This window comes from Pelodiscus sinensis, chromosome 7 (genome assembly GCF_052426305.1).
Source record: "Pelodiscus sinensis isolate ZL-2025 chromosome 7, ASM5242630v1, whole genome shotgun sequence".
Classification (NCBI taxonomy): Eukaryota; Metazoa; Chordata; order Testudines; family Trionychidae; genus Pelodiscus; species Pelodiscus sinensis.
In genome coordinates this window covers 30,998,646-31,014,687 of record NC_143058.1, presented here as the reverse complement: position 1 = coordinate 31,014,687, position 16,042 = coordinate 30,998,646, and positions in this window count along the sequence as shown.

The following is a 16,042-nucleotide window of genomic DNA, read 5'->3' as shown; positions in this document are numbered from 1 at the left end:
CATAACATCAATTGCATATCTTATTTTGAGTCTATTTCAAAAGACTTTTGAAATTTGGTGCTGTCTACACGGTGCCAAATTTCAAAATAATGTGCTATTTTGAGCCATTTCTTAACCCTCGTGCAACAAGGTTTACAAGGATGGTGAAATAGCATGCCCATTATTTCAAAAAATATTTCAAAATAAGGGGTGTGTTTTTTAAGACGTGGGGTAGCTATTTCGGGATACATCAGTATCTCTTCTGTGTAGACATACCGATTATCACTGTCTCTTGCTCCAAAACCATAGAGGACCTAGCCATTTCTGGGATCCTTGGACTGTAGTTGTGTGTCTATGAACTCACTGCCAGCCCTGGGCTTGAATTCACCCCTGATTATTAGGAACTATTGCCTATTTTTTTTATATTACAAACTTTCAAGATTTTTGATGAAAGCAATCATTGTAGAAACATGTACCCAATGTGGATATATAAGAATTTTGCTATCTTGTTTTTTCTTTTGCTAAAGAAGATAGATGGACATTATATACCAGCAGAGCAATGGTTACATACAGACAAATGTTTTATTAATCTCTTCTTGTATCATCACACTTAAACTAATGAAATACTTCTCTCTTGTGATTAAGACAATTTCAGTTTGATTCCATGATACATTCAGTAAAATCTCACTTTAAAAAAAAATCTCCCTCATTCAAATTGATAGCATTGGCTTCGTAGCTTAAGGGCCATGTAGGGATCTCCCACAGAGAAAGTATATCTGGCTTTCCTCAGGGGCTTGGGGAAAATAATTGTTACTGTACATTTTAAGAGAAACAACTGTCATTGATTTTCTTCATTACCAAAAAACAAAAAGCAAAAAATTGAAATCCTATCCAAAACTTGTTTACTTCTAGTGTGAAATAAATGTTAAGAGTAAAACCAGAAACTTAGAATTTTGTAAATACAAAATGTATTTTCATTTGTATAATGGATGGGTATACTTGTTTAAAAAGAATATAAGAGTTTTCTCTAGTAAAGGGCTAGTATCTTGTTAACATTCATTACAAGTTTATTATTTCAGTACTTCTCAACAAAGCTGTTTTTGACTTTGTGTCTGAAGTACAATTTTTCATGACTTGTGCCTTGTCATTAATTTTAGAGTAGGAGTGATTTTTCACTTACAGTAGCTCTTAGAAATAAGAACATAAAATACATGGTCCATTTAAGTGGAGGGTGAAAAGAAAAAATTACTTATGATTTTCCCAGGTGCCAGGTCTACCCACTCATACTGAAGTGCTTTGTCCTAAACTAGTTTACTCTGGACATTACCAGGATAAACTAGTCGTTTACTAGTCAGGGATAGTAGTTGCTCTCAGTTTACTATAGAATAGCCAATTGCTTCCTCGATAATCTAGGAGATTTATCATAGAATGTGGAACTTTCTAATTTCTGTTTCACCAGTGTGAATTTGGCTACCACAGTCATGACTAAAGTCATTGTTGAACAGCTTCATTCAGTCACTCATGTTCCATGGTTGGCTGATCTCATCTACACTGCACTCAAATTCTGAAGGACATTGATTACTCCTGCCTGGGGGTATTTCATGCTGGGCTTTCTGATCCTGATATCTAGATAGATGTATGTGTAGTGCTAAGGAGTAGCTAGTGGTCATGGTACATGTAGGTACCAAGGTCATAGGGAAGAATAGGAGAGAGGTTTTGGAGGCCAGATTTATGCTTCTATGAAAGAGATTGAAATCCAGGACCTCTATGGTAGCATTCTCTGAAATGCTTCCAGTTCCATGCGCAGGGCCAGGTACGCAGGCAGAACTTCAGAGTCTCAATGCATGGATGAGATGGTGAAGGGAGGAGGGGTTTAGATTTATTAAGAACTGAGGAAACTTTTGGGAATGGGGGAGCCTATAAAGGAAGGATAGGTTCCACCTAAACCAAAATGGAAACAAATTGCTGATACTTAACATTAAAAAGTTAGTAGGGAAGTTTTTAAACTAACTGGGGGGAAACTGACGGGTTCATAGGAACACATGAATCAGGTAGAGACATCTCTTAGGGGAGGATCTTTTAATAGAGATTATCTACGTTCTACTAAAAAGGAGAGGATGGAAGAGGATAAAGTAGGAGTTAGCTCACATGAGAAACATCAAATGAAAAAGAGTCTAACATCAGGAAATGGCAGACAGATAAATAGTGACAAATTTTTAAAGTGCCTATACACAAATGCTACACGTCTAATAAGATGGGTGAGCTAGAGTGCCTCGTGTTAAAGGAGAATATTGATATAATAGGTATCACAGAAACTTGGCGGAATGAAGACAGTCAATGGGACACAGTCATACCAGAGTACAAAATATATCAGAAGGACAGAACAGGTAATGCTGGCAGGGGAGTGGCATGATACATGAAAGAAAATGTAGAATCAAATGAAGCAAAAATCTTAAATGAACCAAAATGTTCTACAGAATCTCCATGGATAGTAATTCCATGCTCTAATAGTAATGTAGCAGTAGGCATATATTATCGACCACCTGACCAGGATAATGATAGTGACTATGAAATGCTAAGGGAGATTAGAGAGGCCATCAAAATAAAAAAACTCAATAATAGAAGGGGATTTCTACTATCCCCATATTGACTGGATACATGTCACCTAAGAACATGATTTAGAGATAACATTTCTTGATACCTTAAATGACTGCTTCTTGGAGCTGCTGGTTCTGGAACCCAGAAGGGGAGAAGCAATTCTTGATTTAGTCCTAAGTGGAATGCAGGATCTGGTTCAAGAGGTAAATAGAACTGGACCGCTTAGAAATAGTGGCCATAATATAATACAAATTAACATCCCTGTGATGAACAAACACCTCAGCAAGTGGAAAAACACCTCAGCATCCCAATAGTGTGGCATTTAATTTCAGAAAGGGGAACTATAAAAAAATGAGGAGATTGAACAGAAATTAAAAGGTATAATGACAAAAGTAAAATCCCTGCAAGCTTCATGGAAACTTTTCAAAGGCACCATAATAGAGGCCCAACTTTATATATTACACACCCCAAATTAAAAAATACAGTAAGAGAACCAAAAAAGTGCCACCATGGCTTAACAACCAAGTAAAAGAAGCAGTGAGATAAAAAGGCATTTTTAAAAAGTGGAAGTTAAATCCTAGCGAGGAAGATAGAAGGGAACAAACTGTCAAATTAAGTGTAAAAATGTAATAAGAAAAGCCAAAAAGGAGTTTGAAGAACAGCTAGCCAAAAAAAAAAAAAAAAATCAAAAAGTAATAGCAAAATGTTTTAAGTAGATCAGAAGTAGGAAGCCTGCTAAACAACCAGTGAAGCCTCTGGACAATCAAGATGCCAAAAGAGCACTCAAAGATGATAAAGTCATTGCGGAGAAACTAAATTAATTGTTTGCTTCAGTCTTCACAGCTGAGGATGTTGTGGAGATTTCCAAATCTGAGCCATTCTTTTAGGTGACAAATCAGAGGAATTGTTCCAGATTGCGGAGGTTTTGGAACAAAATGGTAAACTTAACAATAACAAGTCACCGGAACCACATGGCATTCACCCAAGAGTGCTGAAAGAACTTAAAGGTGACATTTCAGAAATATTAATTGTAGTTTGTTTACCTATCCTTTAAATCAGCTTCTGTACCTAATGACTGGAAGATAGCTAATGTGATGCTAATATTTTAAAAAGCATCTAGAAGTGATCCTGGTAATTACAGACCAGTAAGTTTAATGTCAGTACGGGGCGTTAGACTTGAAACTATAGTAAAGAATAAAATTGTCAGACACATAGATTACCATAATTTATTTGGGTAATGTCAAAATGGTTTTTGTAAAGGGAAATCATGCCTTAATAATCTACAGAGCTCACTGAACTGCGGTGAGCCCCACTCGCCAGCTGCGCTGTCCGGCGATCTGCACATGCGCAGATCGTTCTGCGCATGCGCAGATCACCCAAACCTGGCTCTTCCAGGTTACAATCTACTCACCACGGGCAAATAGATTGTATTATTTCTTGATCCCTGCTAATCTACTAGAGTTCTTTTAGCTGGGGGTCAACCAACATGAGGACAAGAGGGAGCCAGTAGATATAGTATAATTAGTTTTCTAGAAAGCTTTTGACAAGGTTCCTCACCAAAGGCTCTTAAATAAAGTTAGTTGTCATGAGATAAGAAGGAACGGCCTCTCATGGATTGATAACTGGTTAAAAGACAGGAAACAAAGGGTAGGAATAAATAGTTTTCGGAACGGAGAGAGGTAACTAGTGGTATCCCCCAAAGGTCCATACTGGGACCAATCCTATTGAACCTAATTATAAATGATCATGAGAAAGGGGTAAACAGTGTTAGAAAGCAGGCTTTTTCTGTCCATGGCCTTCGCGTATCGCCCATCCTGCCACACAAGGCCCCTCACAGAAAACCCAGACTGTGAGATACTTAGAGAAGCATGGGAAGCACAATGCAGCTTTCTGTAAAACGGAATTTGGCCTTGTAGGCATCATAGAACAGGGAGGTGAGCATGAAAAAATAGAACACAAGCTGCAAGAGATAAATAAGACTCTCTTGACAAGTCCTTGAAAGCAGGGAGGTAGGCATAGGGAGATAAGACGCAACTGCCATGCACACAGACCATGCCCACACCCACCACTGTCCACGGGGCCATCAGGCGGGCATCATGAAAAATCCTATAGGGCAGTATTTCACGTTACCTCATTACCAGCCTATCAGGCCCGGCCAAGGAACTAACCCTAATAAGGTACCGGATATCAGGTTATGTTATAAAAGACCCTCAACCCCTTTGTTCGATGGAGGTTCCGTGTATTGAGGGCACGTATCTTTTTTTGCCCGGCTAAAGGATTGATCACCCTAAGGCTGCCTTCCCACCCTTCGAGTCAAATATAAGGGTGCACTAGTCCTGAGCATGCTCCGAGTTCTAGTGTGTCTTTGTGTTATTATCGATGCTGGATATGTAAGTATTGCTTAAATGTATTAGCTATTGGTTTAATTAATAGTTAAATTGTGTTAATTTCACTGTGTAATTCTGTAACGTGTATCTAAGTTCTGTTAACCACACTGAGTAAATCGTATAATTTTGTGTTGTGTAGTAGTGTTGTATTTAGGTTAAGTGTAAGTGTTAGGAATAGAAGTCCAAGAGTTGTTAAGTTGTAAAAGTAGATTTATGACTAACTCCACCAGCTGCCCTAAAATAACCATAGAGAAGCTGGCTTTAGATGGAGTTTTCATTATCATTATATTGTCTTTGTTTTTGTATTTTTATTAAGTGAATTAGAGATAGTGATTTAATATAAGTAAATTGTAATCTAAGAATTGTAATCAGTTAGGTATAGTCGTGTTCAAGTTTTCTACCCTGTAAAAGCATTAGGCAAATGTTAGTTAAAAAGACCATTTTTTAATTGTTAGTTTTGATAAAAGAATCATTCCACTTAATAAAAATCATTTGTTTTACACCATCATCCAGTAGTTTTCACTGGGTAATCGGCTTTAACCCTTGAGGCTTCCACCACATCACCGAACCAAGGTGTAACAAACAGTAAGATGGCAAAACTTGCTGATCATACTAAACTGCTCAAGATAATTAAGACCAAAGCAGATTGAAGAATTTCAAAAGGATCTCACAAAAGTAGGTGATTTGGTAAATGCAATTTCATTGCCCACATTAAAACGTACATTGGAAAAAATAATCCCAACTATATATACAATACGATGGGGACTAATTTAGATGTAACTACTTGTGATGCGGTGTCCACACCCTGCACTGAAGCGAGTGGAAGCACCATGTTATGGGGCAAGAGAACTCCACTGCGACTGCCTTGTGCCGCTGTAGGGACTGGGAGTGCCGCGGCCTGAGATGAGGGCGTCCCACCACGGACGCTCGGCGGCACATGCGCTCCTCCAGCCAGGACTATAAGCGGCTCTGAGCCGGGAGGTAAAGGGGGAGGCACTCGGAGGTGGAGTGGCCTGCGTGCCAATGGGGAGATCGCCCCGACCAGCTCTAGCGGAGCAGGGGCCGCTACGTGGGGAGAGACAGATGTGGCTGGAACCAGTGACCAAGCCAGGGACCCCACTGCATAATTCAAAGTGATCTGGACAAACTAGAGAAATGGGCTGAGGTAAACAAGATGAAGTTTAATAAGGACAAATGTAAAAAGCACTCCACTTAGAAAGGAACAATTTGTTCACACATACAGAATGGGAAGCAACTGTCTAGGAAGAAGTACTGCAAAAAGAGATCTAGGGGTCATAGTGGACCGCAAGCTAAATATGAGTCAGTGTGATGCTGTTGCAAAAAAAGCAAACATGATTCTGGGATGCATTAACAGGAGTGTTGGGAGCAAGACACGAGAAGTCATTCTTCTGCTCTTCTCTGCACTGATTAGGCCTCAGTTGGAGTATTTTGTCCAGTTCTGGGGCACCACATTTCAAGAAAGATGTGGAGAAATTGGAGAAAGTCCAGAGAAGAGCAACAAAAATTATTGAAGGTCTAGAAAACATGACGTACAAGGGAAGACTGAAAGAACTGGACTTGTTTACTTAAAAAAAGAGAAGACTGAGAGGGGACATGATAGTTGTTTTTAAGTACCTAGAAGGGTGTTACAAGGAGGAAGAAGAAAAATTGTTCTCCTTGGCCTCTGAAGATAGGATAAGAAGCAACGGACTTAATTTGCAGCAAGGGAGCTTTAGGCTGGACATTAGCAAAAACGTCCTAACTGTCATGGTGGTTAAACACTGGAATAAATTGCCTAGGGAAGTTGTAGAATCTCCATCATTAGAAAAATTTAGAAGCAGGTTAGATAAACATCTATCAGGAGTGGTCTAGATGGTATTTGGTCCTGCTGTTAGGGAGGGGACCGGAGGTCCCTTCCAGTTCTAGGCTATGTCTACACTGGCGCGTTCTCACACAAAAACTCTTTTGCAGAAGAGTTCTGCAAAAACTCTTCCAGAAGAAACATCTACACTGGCATGTGCTTTTGCGCAAGAGATGTGCTTTTGCGCAAGAGCGTCCATGCCAGTGTAGACGCTCTCCTGCACAAGAAAGCTCTGATGGCCATTTTAACCATAGGGCTTTCTTGCACAAGAAATTCATGTTGCCTGTCTACACTGGCCTCTTGCGCAAGAACAGTTGCGCAAAAGGGCTTATTCCTGAGTGGGAGCATCAGAGTTCTGGCGCAAGAAGCCCTGATTTCATACATTAGAATGTCAGTTTACTTGCACAAGTGTAGATAGGCAGCAAGTTTTTGCGCAAGAGTGGAGGCTTTTGTGCAAGATCGCACCAGTGTAGACACAGCCTTAGTGTTATATTATTTTATGATTCTATGACTTAAAGACTTAATTCAAAATAAAACCTGCCATTATGCAAAATCCGTATATCAAGTTAGATCACATACCTCCCATTATTTCTCAGGCTTGTTTGGAGTAAGACATATTTGACAGATGAAATTATTATTATAAAAAAATGAATTTTTTCTTTGACTCCCCAATCAATCACTCTGTCAATAAGATATGTTTCCACTACTAAAACTTATTTTTCAAATCCCAAACTTCTGTTAGCAACTGCTTTTTCCCCTGCCTTTGTCCATCTAATGTATTTTCCTGTGCATGGCACATTTTAAATACAAATCTTATATAGAAAGAGTGGTTTTAGGAATTATTTTTATTTTAATGGCATATACAATTCATCCAAATTTGACTTCACATACTTTCTATCTATCTAGGATTTTAAAAAAAAGTGAATATTCAGCTTAAAAATTAACAGTAATTAAAACCACAGTGTAACTTCTGTATCTCACAGTGAGATTGAGTTAGGAAGAGTTAAGTGAACAGGGCTTGGGCCTCAGCACTTACAATAGATATACTATGTGTAGGACAGCAAAGTGCACTATAAAAGGAAAGGCTAAATTTCTCTCGTGAGATCTGTTTATGTTTATTTTTCCAGGCCATTATTAAATTGTTGTTTACACTTCTCACACCATTGCCATTGGAAAAATATATTAATTTCTTTCAGAAAAGCATTTGTGAATCCACTGATAAGGTTACAGTACATCCCTTTCAGTTAGAGAAAAGTATCTGTATACAGGCAGTCCCCGGGTTACGTACAAGATAGGGACTGTAGGTTTGTTCTTAAGTTGAATTTGTATGTAAGTCGGAACTGGTACATATTGTAGGGGAAACTCTAGCCAAACATTTTTTTTTTTTAGTTTTGGATAGCATAGGGAAGGATTAACTCCCCTCTAATGTTTGTTTTGCTGTCTGTTCCCCTGTTCAGAAGATTTCACATCTCTTTCTGTTCCTGTGACAATTGGATTTTGAATATTTTGGGTTGTCTTGGAAAGAAGGATTGGTGATAAAGCTTCAGTGGAGACACCTTTTTCCCATGACTAACAACTACCCCAGACTAACACGGCTACATTTCTATCACTTTTTCCCATGATAACTCTTACAGGAGTGAATTTCCCTTCCTAGGGGTAGATTTCCCCTCACTTCCTGTTGTCTCAAGGACAGGAAATGAGAATAAATCTTTCTAATGAGGATACAAACAGCAGTAAAACCTCAGGTGGCTCTAACCCCATACCAAACTAACCAAAACTTAAAAATAAATAAATAAATAAATAAATAAATAAATAAATAAAATTTGCATGGAGTTCTACTTTAAATGCAACTTGGACAGATGTTTGTCTTAACATATTCTTTATTTTTAACAGTGCATGTAAATGCTTAAACGTTTCAAATACTGTACTGTACTGTACAGTACAACCTTAAACAATCTTGGTAGAGGATGATGGACTTGTTGGAGAGGATGGGACTGGTATTAGAGAGTCAGAGTCAGATTCTGCTGCTGGAGTCAATTTCTTGAAGTAGGCATCAAGGGAGGTTTGTTTAGAGCTTTTTTTCCCCCTCATCATAAATAGCCCAGTAGCATCTCAGACCTTCGGTAACTGTGCGGTAAACTTTTTTGAACCTCTCTGTATCAGGATCTTGCTCCTCTAACTTTGCCATTCCTGCTTCAATAAGATGAAAAGCATCAGCTAACTCTTTTGTAGAAAATTTTTTCAATTGTGGAGTTTCTAGGTCCTGGTTTTCTTCCCTAGATTCTATCTGCTGCTCTAGTTCCATAAGGTCTTCATTGGTTAGTTCTTTGCCATGGGAGTCGAGTAACTCTATAATATCATTTTCAGTGATGTCCAACTGCAGTTCATTACCAATAGCAACCACAGCTTGCCTGGTTTCAGCGATTTCCTCATCTGTAAACCCCAGAAATTCTTCTGTGAATTGGGGGCACAATTTGTTCCAAACTCCTCTCATATTTGTCTCTTTCACTTCATCCCAAGCATCAGCAATATTGTTGATGGCATCATAAATGTTATAACTTTTCCAGAAATCCCTTAAGGTCATCTCATCCTTTTGGGTAGCCCTGACAGCTTGTGAGAATGTCCTCCTTAAATAATAGGCCTTAAAGGAGGCTATGACTCCCTGATCCATTGGCTGAATTAGTGATGTGGTGTTGGGGGGTAGAAATACCACCTTTACATTGGGGTGCATGTCATCTAAAGTGTTTGGATGTCCAGGGGCAAAGTCAAGGAGAAGGAGAATTTTGAAAGGAATGTTTTTGCCCAAGCATTAACGTTCAACAGCAGGGACAAAATGGTTCGAAAACCATTCTTCAAACATAGCAAGTGTAACCCAAGCCTTTGAATTTGCCCTCTAAATAACAGGAAGAGATGCCTTAGTGACATAGCGTAGTGCCCTCAGATTTAGGGAGTGATGCACTAGCAAAGGTTTCAGCTTTAAATCCCCAGATTCATTACCCCCAAGTAATAAAGTCAGCCTGTCCTTTGATGCCTTATGTCCTGGTGCACTTTTTTCCTCTTTTGAAATGTATGTCCTCTCAGGCATTTTTTCCAAAACAAGCCAGTTTCGTCTACATTAAAGATTTGTTCTGGCAAATAGCCTCCATCGTCAATAATATCTTCCAATATCTTGGGAAAAGAACTTGCAGCACTGACATCGGCACTCGCTGCTTCACCTTGAACTTTAATATTACGCAAATTTGCTCTTTTTTTAAAGTGATTGAACCAACCCTTGCTTGCAACAAATTCTTCATTGCAATCACCTTCACCTGCTGTACAAGTAGCTTTTAAATCATTGAAAAGGCTTCGAGCCTTTTCTTGCACTAAAGAAAGACTGATAGGTATATTACGCTGATTTTGGTCTTCTATCCAAATTGTCAACAGCCTTTCCATCTCGATAATTAAACCACTGCGTTGCTTGGTAATAATCGTAGCATTCATTGGGGTATGGCCTTTCACATGCTCCATTATTCTATCTTTATCTTTTAAAATTGTTGCGATTGTTGACTAACTGTAACCACACGCTCTGCCAATGGATGATGGTTTTTCACCTCTCTCTGATCTCTTTATTATTTCTACTTTTTCTTCCATGGTGATGGTTTTTCTTTTCTTTGCTGTATCACCAGCACTTGCATCAAATTTGTGTTTTGGAGGCATTGTTGCAGGGTGCAAAAAACACTGTACAGTATGTACACAGGTTCTGGTCAGCGGGACACCGGCCTTTTAGCTATCTTCAGTGGGGTACACTGTTGTTACAGCCCCTTATCTCTCAGGAAGCTTTTTCAGCAGCCCACCTCTGCCCATCCAAATCATCGGCTGCGCTGCGTGGTGACAGGGAGGAAGAGCTGTCAGGACCGCAGCTGGTCGCCCACAGAGTCCCCGGAGCCCCCCCTCTGGCATTCGCTCAGCTCATTCTTGCTTCCTCTCCTCCTGTGCTCCATCCAACCCTGAGCCCCCTGCCATGTCATTACTACACAGAGAACCCGGGGCTTGTCTCTGTGCCGCCCAGTTATTCCAGGTCACTCCCTGGCCCACGGCTGCCCTTGTGACTGATTGCTTGCGCTCTTCTGAGCCACCTCGCGTGTCCAGCCAGGCCCCACGTCCTCCAGGAGCCGGGGCCGCAGCCACTGCAAAGCAGGGCAGACATACAGGCGCTGGGGACAGGATGCTGCAGGTGGGAAGCAGCAGGAGGTCTAGCCAGGAGCTACGGGGTGTCCTGGCACCTCCTGGTGGGTGTCCTGGCACCTCGGTCTGGCCCTGGCCTTTGCCTGGGTCACAGAGCAGCAGCGAGGCCTTGTCCTCTCCTCCGGAACACCTGCGCAGGTGTTCCCCCATGGCTCCACCCTCTCCACCCCAGCTTTCTCCACTCACCCTCTGTGTCCTCCTTCCAGCCTAGGGGGCTGTATGAGAATGGTTAACTTTACTGTCTTCTCATTCGAGTTGAGATGCTAATCCTGCAATAAACTCAGGACTAAGGGAGTAACTAATCAAATACCAAACAGCTCTGCACCATGCTTTGAGCTAATAGCTTTATTTCCACACACCACCCAGGGTTCTAGGATGAGGTTCCTTTTTTTGCTGACACAATGAGGCCACGCACTTCGTTTGTTTTGGTGGAGTCTGTTTGTTTGTTTTTGCTGCATGCGCAGGGAGCCCGGCATGTATAGAGGGGAGGAAGGGGAAGGCGGGAATGGGAGCGGGGAGGCTGCTTTCGCCCGCTGATTCGGCAGCCTGTTGCTGGGGGGCGGGCTGAGGCCGGCCGGCGGGCGGGGCGGGCAGGCTACGAGGCCGCGGCAGGCAGTGGGGAGGCGCTTTTCCCCCGCCCGGCACCTCTGCGGGGCCCCTTTCCCTGCGGCCAGCGCGGAGGCCGGTCCGAGCCCTGCCCCATGGAGCCCGCAGGCCGGAGGAGCCGGCGCTGGGGGGCGGGCTGAGGCCGGCCGGCGGGTGGGGCGGGCAGGCTGTGAGGCTGCAGCGGGCAGTGGGCATGGGGAGGCGCTTTTCCCCTGTGGCCAGCTGCTGCTGCAGGCGGAGGCCGGTCCGAGGAGGGGGATTTCCCCAAGGAGGAGGAGGAGGTGGATCCCAGGATCCAGGTGAGCGAGCCCCGGGGATGCTGCTGTGTGCGAGGGTTGCCTCACCCCGTTCGTAAATAGGGATCTGACGTAAGTCGGATTGATGTAACCCAGGGACTGCCTGTATACTCATTCATAAGATGACTATTTTTTGGAAAAAATACTGCTGTAAAGAGCAGGGATCGGCTTATGAATGGGTTCTTCATATTTTTTCATTGTGGGGACGGGTCGGCAAACTTCCAGTGGCTCCCACTGGCTAATGACCTTGGTTGCATGTAGTTCAGCCATACAGTCTGCCCTACCTGCCTGCCGCTGCAATCCTAGTGATGGCTGCAGGCATGGAGCCTCTCAGCTCCCAGCCCATGCTGTTTTTATCAGTTTTCCCAGTATGTGCAGAACAATAAAACACCTTTCCTAACCAGATGAGGTTCAAATAAAAAAAAAATAAACGTTGCAAGTTTAAATATATCATGTATTGGTTCAACTATACCAGGAGCGATGGCAAGATGACTATGACAATACCCTCGCTACCAATTAATCCATCCAGTTTTAGTTTTATAATTTTAATGCTGTAATTTTATGATATTAGAATTATGAGTATGCCATCAGCAAAATGGATAACTCAGCTTGTAGCGATGAGCGATTATATTTTTGCAAATGATCAAACTTAGTGAGCTATAACAAAAACTATCAAAATCAGTTAATCCAAAACACCAAAATGTAATTCTCAGAAGGACTAATTTCCTTTAAGATCGATATATTTTTCAAGATATAACCACTTAAAGGAGATAGCAAATAAGTAAATCACAGAAGCCACATATTTTGTTAGAGTTATTAGAGCATTTCTTTCTTTCTTTCAAGGAAGGAAGGAAATTTTAAATGTACCTGACTGGTCCAGAACAAGGATATTTGCTGGACCAAGAAAGGTCCCTCCCCTCCTGCCCTCCTGGCCTCTGCTGCCACCGGTTTAGGGCTCCAGCCTGCCCCCACTACTGCCCCAACCCCCTGTGGCTCTCTAGATGCTGACAGCCCCACTGCTGCCAGGCTGTAGCGCCACAGCCAGAGCTCCATAGCCAGGGCAGAGGTCATCAGCCACCTGGCTATGCGACCCTGGAACAGAGCTTCCTGGCCACTGCGGGGACTGGAACTCTAAGCCACTGCTGAGGCCAGAACTCCTCGCTGTGTTGTCTGTTCCCACAAAACACACACTGATGCCCCCTAACACGCTCCTGCTCTGCCACCAGACCACCCTGTTGCTGGGCTATGTGGTCCATGCTGGACCACGGATGTTGCCAGACCAGGGGTCCTGGATAAGGGAAGTAAAATCTGCCATAGATGAGGGGAGTACAAAGAAAAAAAGAATATTTAATAGGATGCTGCATAAAATACTGACCACAAAAATTAAATAAGGGCTGAAATTTTGCTTCTGAAACTATTCACAAGGTATCACGATGAGTGATTTCAACATAGAATATCTCTGGGGGAGAACATCCTTCGGTACAGATTGCATATAATGAAAAAAATTGCAAATCTATGTTAGATACAATGTTAAAATATGCTTTAGAACATACAGAGCTTGTTCTGAGGGCTGTTTGGCTACCAACATTGTGTGTCAGTAAACAATACTAATGAGATCATATTAGATTATTCTGTTTTTTACTGAGATAAATAAATATACTGTCTCCTTCAAATAAGACAAATTGTTTATGAGCATTAAAAATGAATGAATGTTACAATTGTGCTGTAGAAAATTAGATTTTGAGTTACAGATGCCAAGCAACAGTGTCTCTCAAATCAGAATTGATCAACCAAAAAGAACATGGTCAAAATTAATTGGCTGTAGTGGGAGTCTGTGGGCTGCAGATGAGAGAAAGGAAAATACTTACAAGAATGGTACCCAAAGAAAAAAATATGTTCTGCATTGTACAATCTCATGATCAAAAAGAAAAGGAAATACCAGTCTTAACAATATAAACTATTGGAATAACAAAGAGGCTAGATTCAGTCCGGGGATAGTTCTGTGGGTACAGGGTACAGAAAATCTGGGGTGGCAGAAAGTCCACTCTACAATGGAGTGGAGCCCCAAAATTAGGCAGCACTTGCTTGGGGTGGGACATGTCCATCCATTCAGCTGTCAGGGTGAATTCCCAGAGGCAAAGCGACCTCTGCTGGCTCTGGGAGGTGCTCCTTGCAGCACAAATAGAATCTAAGGCCTAGTATACACTGAGCTTTCGTACCATTTCAATTTAATGTTACTATCTTTCTAACTGTGCAAAACCAAACACCCTTATGCTTGCCTCTTCCCCTCCTCTTCCCTGAGGTCCCACCCCTTGTCTGAGGCTCTGCCCCCACTCTCTCCATCTCCCCTCCTGTCACTGCTCTTCCCCACCATTCCTTATTTGCTTATTCTCACTGGGCTGGAGCAGGGGATTGGCACACGGGAGAGAGTGTGGATGTCAGCTGCAGAATGGGCTCTGAGGTGGGGTTAAGGTGTGGGGTTCGGAGAGTAGGAGGGGGTTCTGAACTAGGGCAAATACCAAGAGTTTGGGGTGTGGGTTCCAGGAGGTAATTGAGTGCAACTGGGGTTTCAGGCAAGGGAAGGAGTTTAGGGTGCAAGCTCTAGGATGGAGTTTGGGTGTGGGAGGGAGTCTTAGGGTTAGGGCAGGAGGTTGGGGTGTGGGATGGTGGCTTTTTGGAAGCTGCAATATGTCTCTTGGCTTCTAAGGAGAGACATGGCCAGGCAGCTCTGCCACAGGCGCTGCTCCCACAGCTCCCATTAGCCGTGGTTCCCAGCCACTAGGAGCTGCAGAGGTGATGCTTGGGCTGTTCCTCTGCTTCAGACACTAGGGACGTGTCTCTGCCTCTGGGAAGCGATGCAAAGCCAGGCAGGGAGCCAGCCAGGGACTGGGAAGGAAACACCCCTTCCCTACACTGTGGGGCCCACCTCACTCTACACCCCTTCCCCAAACCCTGCACCCACTTCATCCCCTTGCCCCCTCCCATTAGCAATGCAGCCCAGAGCATTACAGGTGGGGGTCTGGTGCAGCAGCAGCAGGGATCACTCCCCCACCACATTGGCGGCGGAAGACAGAGTGGCCTGACAGCCTGCTCCACCATGTTCCAGCCCACTGTGCCTGCTTCTCTGCCTCAGTGGGAAGCCAAGTGCCCTGCGGAAGGGTGCTCTACTTCCTGCTGCTGCAGAGAAGCCAAGTGCAGTGGGTTGGGAGGTGCTCCTTGCAGCACAAATGGAATCTAAGGCCTAGTATACACTGAGCTTTCGTACCATTTCAATTTAATGTTACTATCTTTCTAACTGCAAAACCAAACACCCTTATGCTTGCCTCTTCCCCTCCTCTTCCCTGAGGTCCCACCCCTTGTCTGAGGCTCTGCCCCCACTCTCTCCCTCTCCCTCTAGGCCGTGCTGGCTGCTGTCACCGCCCGCATGGTGAATGCAGGGGGGTGACCCTTGCTGTTCCCCTGCACCAAGCCCTTGTAATCCCTCAGTCCCTCCCATCCATAGGATGGGTGGGGCGGCTATGGTTCCCCAAAAGCATGGGGTCTGGGTGGCCGCCCCAATTCATCCTCTGGACAGGACGGCTCTGCTGCTGCCAGCCCCACTCCAACTGGAATTTTAATACTCTTGTTAACAGTATTGACCAGAGCTGCCAGGGTCCCTTTTCAACCAGGCATTCTGGCTGAAAACTAGACCCCTGGCAACTCTACTTTCAGGCTGTGTCTAGACTGGCAAGTTTTTCTGCAAAGTCATCTGCTTTTGCAGAAAAACTTGCCAGCTATCTATGCTGGCCGCTTGAATTTCCGCAAAAGCACTGACGATCTCATGTAAGATTGTCAGTGCTTTTGCAGAAATACTATGCTGCTCCTGTTTGGGCAAAAGTCTTTTTCCGAAAAACTTTTGCGCAAAAGGGCCAGTGTAGATGGCAAAGATTTGTTTTCTGCAAAAAAGCCCCAATCGCGAAAATGGCGATCGGGGCTTTTTTGCAGAAAAGCGCGTCTAGATTGGCCACGGATGCTTTTCCGCAAAAAGTGCTCTTACGGAAAAGCGTCCTGCCAATCTAGATGCACTTTTCCGAAAATGCTTTTAATGGAAA